At 43.7% G+C, this 7,500-nt stretch overlaps 1 protein-coding gene across 2 annotated transcripts in view; it reads right to left on the bottom strand.

Annotated features, from left to right (window-relative positions):
- The window catches only part of LOC127001738 (uncharacterized), an 83,096-nt gene that overhangs the window by 61,296 nt on the left and 14,300 nt on the right, over positions 1-7,500 (bottom strand). Inside the window, exon 1 of one of the 2 annotated variants that reach the window (XM_050866858.1) lies at positions 2,228-2,296. The exons of the other annotated variant lie outside the window; for it this stretch is intronic. The gene's annotated coding sequence lies outside the window, so the exon portion shown is untranslated. Of the gene's footprint in view, positions 1-2,227; positions 2,297-7,500 lie in introns of those variants that run through there. 2 annotated transcript variants of the gene reach the window in all.

Here is a 7,500-nt window from a genome sequence, read left to right on the forward strand (position 1 = left end):
TTCCTTTTTTTCTTTCTGCCTCCTTTCATTTCTTTTTCCGTCTTTATTTTATTGTTTTCTTCCTTCCTGCCTTCTTTCCTTCCTTCCTTTACTCTGTTTCTTTCCTTCCTTCCCTATGCATTCTTAACTTTTCATATATACTTCATGTTTTTTGTTTCCTCCTATCCTCTTTATTTTAATCTTCTATTCATATATATTTTTTTTTCACTATTCCTCATATTATTCACTACATTTATTTTTTCATTGTCAGCCATAAGTTGTTTTTTTCATGCTTCCTTGTCAGTAATGTATTCTCTCTCTCTCTCTCTCTCTCTCTCTCTCTCTCTCTCTCTCTCTCTCTCTCTCTCTCTCTCTCTCTCTCTCTCTCTCTCTCTCTCTCTCTCTCTCTCTCTCTCTCTCTCTATCTATCAATCTATCTATCGACATACCTATCTCTCGATCTATCAATATGTGTGTTTGTTTGTTTATAATGTGTGTGTGTGTGTGTGTGTGTGTGTGTGTGTGTGTTATTTTTTTATTCTTTTTGTCTTATGTGCTTTAATTTGCACCTGTCCAAACATGCTTATCAAGACTTCATTCGCTCCTCTTCGTACTTATCAGAGTTTTCCACCGAGTGATGGCGATGTTGGTAGTGTTGCTGGTAGTAGTGTTGTTGTTGTTGGTGGTGGTGTTGTTGTTGGTGGTGGTGGTAGTGTTGCTGGTAGTAGTAAGGGTGGTGGTTGTGTTATTGTTGTTGTTGTTGCTGGTGGTGGTGGTGCTGGTGGTAGTGGTGATTATGGTAGGGGTAGGTAATGGTGGTGGTGGTTATGTTGGCAAAAGCGATCACTTACACAAAACAAACAAACAATCAACCAACTAAACAAACCGACTAAAGTTTGCATACACCCACCCACCCACACGAACACACACACACACACACACACACACACACACACACACACGTGACTCACCCGCCACTCATCCACCGTTGACAGAGGCCATACACATTTACTTCTTTTTTTAGCTTTCCACATTTTTTCACTTTTTTTTCTGTCTGATCTCACTGTGAATTTTGAGCCAGGTGAGTCAGAACACCTCGCTGGGGGCTCGGGCAGGTGTGGACAGGTGTGTGTGTGTGTGTGTGTGTGTGTGTGTGTGTGTGTGTGTGTGTGTGTGTGTGTGTGTGTGTGTGTGTGTGTGTGTGTGTGTGTGTTATTTTCCCCTCCATTAATCACCTCGCTTTTCTCATTGCCTTTTCTCCTCCTTTCTTTCTTGATATATTTTCTGTCTTTTCTCCATCTTTCTTATTCTTTACTTTTTACGTTTTATTTTTTATTTTTGCTTTTTTTCGTATCCATTTTTCCGTATACTTTTCCCATTGTCCTTCTTCTTCCTTTCCCTTTGTTTATTTTCTGTCGTTTCTCCATCTTTCATAGTCTTTACTTTTTACTTTTCTTTTTACTATCTTTTCTTTTCCACCATTTACTTTCCTTCCTTCATAACTTTCTCTCCCGTTTCCCTTTCCGTCTCTTCCTCTCATGGTGGCTCTTTTTCTTTTCTTTTTTCTTCGTACTTTTCTTTTTTTACAATCTTTTCTTTTCCACCATCTACTTTCCTTCCTTCATAACTTTCTCTCCTTCCGTTTCCCTTTCCGTCTCTTCCTTTCATGGTGCCGTTTTTTTCTTTTTTTTTCTTCGTGTGCGTGTGTGTTTCATGTAAGAGAGACAGGCGCTGGTGTGTACCTTTTCGAGTGCACCTTCTCGTCTCATTATCCACCCGCTCACTTCAGCGCGCGAATCCATCACACTCACACTCACAAAGTTGACGAGCGCCAGATTTTTCGAACTCCGTATTACGCTTTTGGCTCACACAACACCAGACGCTTTTGGTTTTCACAGCAACAGTTTCCCAAGGCCACAAAGGAGATAGTATTCCTTAACAGTCATGTGGTTAGTTTACCTTTTTAACTCCATCTATAGGACGGAGTTAGTTAAAAGTTTGTGATTTTCAGAATTAAGTCGACGTATTACAAACTCAGTCGTGAAAAGTTATATAAAAAAATCAACAAAGCCAGCTATCCACGGCTTGAAAAACGGGTCAAAACACAAAAAGACAAATCGGCCACAGTACACTTTGAAGAAAACTTATGCCACGTTTAATGAAAAAATATGAAAAAATCAACAAAGCCAGCTATCCACGGCTTGAAAAACGGATTAAAACACAACAAGACAAATCGGCCACAGTATACTTTGAGGAAAACTTATGCCACGTTTAAAGTATCAGGCGAAAGTGTATAACGAGGCGCGCCGTGCAGCTTGACACAGTACACCTGGCGGCACACTGACACACCTGGCTGGAGGAACAGGTGGAATTTCGTATTCAATCAAGTTCCCACGCGTCACCCGCCCTCTCATCTTCCCCTCACTTATCCGACTCTCCCCTCACTCTACCCCGGCGGACTAGAAACACAAGGCAACGCTCCTGCTTACTCCTGCTCACTCCCGAGGCATTCACTCCTCCCAAAAACTGTACAGGGGTGAAAAAAAAAGTTACCCTTGTGTGATAGTATTGGCGAAGTAGATTCTTGCCTTGACAACTCACTAAGCGATCGATGTAGGCCACTCGCCCGGGCTGTGGCGGGACTTCCAAAGCTTGCCCATCCGTCACTGGCAGCAAAGGAAAGGAGGAGGAGGAGGAGGAGGAGGCGCAAGGGAAGAGAAGAAAGATGGGGGAGAGAAAGGAGGGAAGGAGGAAAGAGGAGGATGAAAAGAATGAAAAGAAAAGGGGTGTCGTTATTGCAGAAGGAGAAGGAGGAAACGGAGGAGAGGAAGAGACACAAGGGAAGAAGGAGGGAAAGGTGGATAGAGAGGAAGAAATTGAGAGAAGAGGCAATGAAATGACAGTGAAAGTTGAAAAAAAGTAAAAAATATGTATATAAAAAAATTTGAAGTGAGAGAACATTAACATAAATCCATCAAGAATGTACTTTGCTCTACTAATCCCTTTCTTAACGCCTCCCTTCCCCCCTCCACCCCCCTCCCCCACACCTTACCTTCCTTCTTACCTGTGTTTCTTTGATTGCTCGTTTATTGTTCACCTGTTGATTTCTTTCTTTTCCCATTCTGATTTAAAAGTGAGAGTGGAAACAGAAGTGGAAGTTACGCGTGTGGAGAAAAGTGGAATGTGGAGGTGAAGATGTTGAGAGAGAGAGAGAACGATTATGTAACATGCCCTTTACGTTCAAAATCAAAATAGAGGGTAAAAAACTGAGTCGATATATAAGAAAGTCCAAAAGAGAGAGAGAGAGAGAGAGAGAGAGAGAGAGAGAGAAGGGTATGTAATAAAGGAGGGGAGAAAGGAAAAAAAAAAAAAGGGAAACGGTGAATATAAGAAAAGAATGATAGAGTAAATGGGAGAGGAGAAAGAAGGGGAAGGGAGGGGAGAGAAAGGAGAGAAAAGGAAAAGAAATGAAAGGGAGTTGAGAGGAAAAGAGAAAGGAGGGATATGGGAACTGTCAGACAAGGCCGTTAAGTGTGATTGGGAGAGGACGGGAATGGAAGATGGTTGAGGAAAAAGAGAGAAAGAAAAGAGTAGGAGAAGAAGAGAGGAGGCAACGACAGGGAAGAAACTAGAAGATTAAGATTAACAAATAGAGGGAAGGGAGGGAAGGGAGGGTACAAAGATGAAACACAGAGAGAAGGATTAAAAAAAAAAGGAAGTGGAGAGGAAGTGAAGGCAAAAACGGGCGAAGGAATAGGTCAGTACAGGTGGAGGATCAGAGGGAAGAGGGTACTGAAGGGAGGGTTGGAGGGGAAAGGGGTAAAGGGTTGGGGGAAGAGAGAAGGAAAAGGGGAAGGGAGGCGAAAAGGAGGAGAGGGGAAGACAACGGTGCAATCTGTATCCAAGAATTGCCACAAATTATGCATGATCAAAACAGTTACTCACACACACACATATTTTCAGCCTTACGGCTGTCATACTATTATTATTATTATTATTATTATTATTATTATTATTACACACACACACACACACACACACACACACACACACACACACACACACTGAAGTTACTGGCTTTATCTTTACTCAGATGACTGTGTGTGTGTGTGTGTGTGTGTGTGTGTGTGTGTGTGTGTGTGTGTGTGTGTGTGTGTGTGTGTGTGTGTGTGTGTGTGTGTGTGTGTGTGTCTGTCTGTCTGTCTGTGTGTGTGTGTGTGTGTGTGTGTGTGTGTGTGTGTGTGTGTGTGTGTGTGCTCATATATTAATCAACGTAGCGTTACACAAGTGATAAAAGAGAATTACCGAGGTCATGCTACACACACACACACACACACACACACACACACACACACCTTATAACCAAGAGTATCAAGCTTGAAAAGAAGAAGGATGAACGTAATAAAAGAGAATAGAAAGAGGAGGCAACAAAAAAGAGGAGGACGAAGAAGACATGATAAAAAAATAAGGGGAAGAGGTCAGTGTAGAGGAAAAGAAAAAGAGGAGCAGAGATAGAAGAAGATAAGACAGAAAGAGATAAAAGAAATAAGAGAGAGAGAGAGATTATAGACGTGGTACTGAAGGATTTATGGAGAAAACCAAGAAAAAAAATAATCAAAGGGAGGAATCAGGCAGGGAGCGGATAACGGTAGATAAAGGGAGGTGAAGATAGAGGAAAGGGAAAGAAAGGGAGAGAATCTGAATATGAGGAAGAAGATCAGAAAGGAAAGTGAATATAGAAAGAAAAGAATGAGAATGTTTAGAAGAAAAGAGAAAGTGATAAATGTAGGAAGAGGAGACAGCAAAAGAAGAAAGGAAGGAAAGGGAGAAAAGAACTGGGAAGAGAAGAATGATTAAAAGGAAAGGAAGGAAGAGATATGGCAAAGACAGAAAAGAGAAAGTAGAAAAGTAGAGGGAAGAGAAAAGGAAGAGAGACGGTAGAGAATGAATGAAAGACAAAAAGAAAAAAAAAGAAAGGGAGAGAGAGAACATAAAGGGCAAAGGATAGAAAGGACATGAAAAAAAGATGAAAAAGAGGAATGGAAAAGGAGGAAACAGGAGACAGGAAAAGGAAGATAAAAGATAGAAGAGAAGGAGAGAAGAGGATGAATTAAGAGGTAAGATGAGGAAGAGAAAAAAAATAGAGGGACGGAAGAGGGTGAAACCATAATTAGGAAAAAGAAGGGAAGAAGAAATAAAAGGAGAAAGGGATGAGAAAAGATTTAGGAAGAGAAAGATAAAAAAATAAAGAGAGGATAAGAAAAGGGAGTGGAGGAATCGATAGGTTGAGGTGATATATTAAGTAGGAAGAAAGAGAGGGAGGGAGAGGAGAAGGGAATGAAGAAAGGAGGAGGCAATACCCAAACATTGATTGTATTTAGCATTCCATGAACTGGGCGTTAACGTAACCCTCTTCCCTTCCCCCGTTCCCAAGCCCTCTCTTCCCTTCCCTTCCTTTCCTTTTCCTTTTCTTCTCTTCCCTACCCTTCTCTTCCCTTCCCTTCCTTTCCCTTTCCTTCCCTTCCATTCCCTTCCCTTCCCTTTTCTTCCTTTCCCTCTTCCCTTCCCCCCGTTCCCAAGCCCTCTCTTCCCTTCCCTTTTCTTCCCTTTACTTCCCTTCCCTTCCTTTCCTTTTCCTTTTCTTCTCTTCCCTACCCTTCTCTTCCCTTCCTTCCTTCCTTCCTTCCTTCCCTTCCTTCCTTCCTTCCCTTCTCTTCCTTTCCCTTTTCCTTCCCTTCTTCCTTCCTTCTTTCCTTTCTTTTCCTTCCTTCCTTCCTTCCTTCCCTTCCTTCCTTCCCTTCCATTCCATTCCTTCCCTTTTCTTCCTTTCCTCTTCCCTTCCCCCAGTTCCCAAGCCCTCTCTTCCTTCCCTTTTCTTCCTTTTCTTCCCTTCCTTCCTTTCCTTTTCCTTTCTTCTCTTCCCTAACCTTCTCTTCCTTCCCTTCCTTTCCTTTCCCTTCCATTCCTTCCTTCCTTCCTTCCTTCCTTCCCTTCCTTCCTTCCTTCCTTCCTTCCTTTCTTCCTTCCAACTTTCCTTCCTTCCTTTTCTTCCTTTCCATCTTCCCTTCCCTTCCCTTCCCTTCCCTTTCCTTCCCTTCCATTCCCTTCCCTTCCCTTTTCTTCCTTTCCCTCTTCCCTTCCCCCCGTTCCCAAGCCCTCTCTTCCCTTCCCTTTTCTTCCCTTTACTTCCCTTCCCTTCCTTTCCTTTTCCTTTTCTTCTCTTCCCTACCCTTCTCTTCCCTTCCCTTCCTTTCCCTTTCCTTCCCTTCCATTCCCTTCCCTTCCCTTTCCTTCCCTTCCCTCTCCTTCCCTTCCCTTAACTTCCCTTCCCTTTCCTTCCCTTCCATTCCCTTCCCTTCCCTTTTCTCCCTTTCCCTCTTCCCTTCCCCCGTTCCCAAGCCCTCTCTTCCCTTCCTTTTCTTCCCATTCCTTCCCGTCCCTTCCCTTCCCTTTCCTTTTCTTCTCTTCCCTACCCTTCTCTTCCCTTCCCTTCCTTTCCCTTTCCTTCCCTTCCATTCCCTTCCCTTCCCTCTCCTTCCCTTCCCTTCCCTTCCCTTCCCTTCCCTTCCCTTCCCTTCCCTTCCCTTCCCTTCCCTTCCCTTTTCTTTCTTTCCCTCCCCTTCCCTTCCCTTCCCTTCTCTTCCTCTCCCTTCCTTTCCCTTCCCTTTCTTTCCTTTTTCTTCCCTTCCCTACTCTTCCCTCCACATCCCTTCCCTTCCCTTCTCTTCCCTTTCCCTCCCTTCCCTTCACTTCACTTTCCTATCATTTTCGTTATTTAATCTCCCTTTTATTCCCCTTCCTCCTCTCTTATCCCCTCTCTCCTTTCCTTCTCACCCCTTCCTTTTCCCTAAACCCTCTTCCCTTTCTTTCCTTTCCTTCCCTTCACCTCACTTTCCCACACTTCCCTTCATTTTCCCATAATTCCCGTTTCTTAATTTTCATTCCATTCTCTTTCCTTCCTCTCTCTTCTCCTTCCTTCCATCCCCTTCCTTATCTGTAAACTAACTTCCTTTCCCTTCCCTTCCCTTCTTTTCCTTTCCCGTTTCTTCTTTTCCCTTCCCTTCCCTTCCCTTCTCAAGTTTGCTCTCTACCTCTTGCTTTCCTTACTTTGAATACCTCTCATTCCCTCCCTCTCTAATAAAAACTTTTTCTTCCTCATCCTCGTCCTTGCCCTCCTCCTCCTTCTCCTCCTCCTCAGTCTTCTTCTCCTCCTCCTTTTCCTCCTCCTTCTCTTTCTCCTTCTCCTTCACTTCCTCCTCCTCCTCCATTATTTGTCATTTTTGTTAGCAGGGAAAGAGATTTAGGTCAAACAAGGTCATGTGTGTGTGTGTGTGTGTGTGTGTGTGTGATGGTGGGGGTGGTGGTGGTGATAGTGGTGGTGGTGGTGGTGATGGTGGTGGTGGTGGTGGTGGTGGTGGTGGTGGTGGTGGTGGTGGTGATGGTGGTGGTGGTGGTGGTGGTGATGGTGGTGGTGGTGATGGTGGTGGTGGTGGTGGTGATGGTGGTGGTGGTGGTGATGGT

Source organism: Eriocheir sinensis, chromosome 21 (assembly GCF_024679095.1).
Source record: "Eriocheir sinensis breed Jianghai 21 chromosome 21, ASM2467909v1, whole genome shotgun sequence".
NCBI classification, from domain to species: domain Eukaryota; kingdom Metazoa; phylum Arthropoda; class Malacostraca; order Decapoda; family Varunidae; genus Eriocheir; species Eriocheir sinensis.